Genomic DNA, 2,086 nt, shown 5'->3' with positions numbered 1-2,086 from the left:
ACTGAGCGGCGAATGCACGGCGCATAAATGTCAGAGCCGTGTGGAGATAAGAGACGGTGCGCACGAGCGACGAGCGCGGTTGTTGGCAGAGTAGAAGTGCCCCCCCCCCCCGCTTCCTCCGGCGGTGGCTTCCGGCTTCCTTGCTTGCGCGTGGGAGATTGAGTGCGTTCGCTCTCCGTGATAGCGCGCGTCCCCGCACGCTTCCGCTCGGGTATACGGCGCGTGGCGAAGATTTTATCTATAGGGAACCTACACGGCGACGGCGACGCCGACGGCAGAAATCCGTTTGAATTGTCCATATAATTGCCTATCGCAATAAAAGCACTGCTCTGACTGCAACTGCCTCAAGGGGCGTTTGCAGCTGCACATGCTGACAGGCGACACCCTTATCAACTATTATGGCGACACCGCCCGATGAGACAAAAGCATCGTTGCGGTCCTCACGGTAAATGGCGTATTGCCGCAGAAAGTTTGTATGTGTATGGTTGAGGTGTGTCTCTTGCACACCAAGCACTCGTGGATTAAACTTGCGTAGGAGTTCCTTTATGTCATCCAGATTGTGGAGTAGACCTCTCACATTCCAATGCATGATCTGTGTAACCATATTGGAAGTGTTTTTGGGTGTGTGTCAAGCGGAAATAAGGTGGCTCACGAGACCTTTCCAGGCCCCGTGATACGGGATTTTTCTTTTCTCCCGACGCACTCCACGGAGCTACGCCGTTCCTTTGGAGCCTGGGATGCCGGAGTAGTGATGCTTGCATCGATTGCCTCGACAGAGGCGCTGTATGCTGCCCGCTGCGCGGGCACACTAGGGGGGTTTTGGGGCCGGTCTGCCCTGGGACCGGCAGGGCCGGAGGACTGCTGGCCCTGCGTTGTAATGGGCGGAACAGCACTGGCTGCTCCTGCCAGGGGAGCTGATGGCGTAACCGCCGTCACACTCCGTGTGACTCGGGCGGCCGCCGCAGGATGTGACGCTGCCCCCCAGCACGCCACATCGGTGTACGAAGGACTGGACTGGTTGTGGGCAGAAAAACGCTTGCGCGCCTCTGGGCAGGAAATGTTTAGCTTGACTTTGAGTTGTATTATTTCTTTTTCTTTCTTCCATGACGGGCACGATCGCGAATAGGCGGGGTGGTCTCCGTCACAGTTGGCACAATGGGTTGTGGAAGTGCAGTTGTCTGAGGCGTGTTCTTTAGAAGCACATTTTGCACAAGTAGCGCGCCCTCCGCTGCTCTGAGACCCATGTCCGAAACGCTGACACTTGAAGCATCGGCGCGGATTGGGTATGTACGGTCGTACACGCACCTTACAATATCCGGTCTCGATTGAACCTGGAAGGTTACTTGTTCCAAACGTAATAATTACATGCTTTGTGGGAATTTCCTTGTCGTCACCCCTTAACTTAATTCTTTGAACCTTTACTACGTTTTGGTCTTGCCATCCATCCAAGAGCTCGCTTTCACTTAGTTCTAGGAGGTCGTCATCAGAGATAACACCGCGTACAGTGTTCATTGACCTGTAGGGGGCCTACTGAGACGGGTATGTCACCAAATGCAACAAGTTTCGACAATTTGTTATACTGGGGCTTATCACGCACTTCCAGAAGAAGGTCTCCGCTTCCCATCTTAGTTACTTTGTAACCTGGGCCGATTGCTCCCTGTCAGGCAATTTGCTACAACAAATGGAGAATAGTACGGAATGTCTTCGATTCGTGTTGGCTAGAATGACATGGTACTTGGGAAATATTTCTTTGGGTTTCATGAAAAAGTTGAAAGTGTCATCGGTGCGCCCCCTTTCCAGGGAGCGATCAGGAAGGGGGGGGAAAAGGATTTGCCATATAAAATTGCCAAATTCGGCGGCGATAGTAGCCACCCACCACTGAGCCTAACAAGGGGACGCTACAAGGATGGAATGCTTGCAGACGCCAGCCTCGCCGCTATAACTTAATATAAAATACGCAAGGTTGGATAGCTACACCAGGTTAACCGTTGCCGCTGAGAAATTCGGATGTGAGAACAAGTGACTAGACGACAGGACAGATGGAAAAGTGAGAGAGAAAGACAAAAGATTGTTGACGGGGACAGGA

Source organism: Dermacentor silvarum, chromosome 4 (assembly GCF_013339745.2).
Source record: "Dermacentor silvarum isolate Dsil-2018 chromosome 4, BIME_Dsil_1.4, whole genome shotgun sequence".
Classification (NCBI taxonomy): Eukaryota; Metazoa; Arthropoda; class Arachnida; order Ixodida; family Ixodidae; genus Dermacentor; species Dermacentor silvarum.
This window is presented reverse-complemented; position numbering follows the sequence as displayed.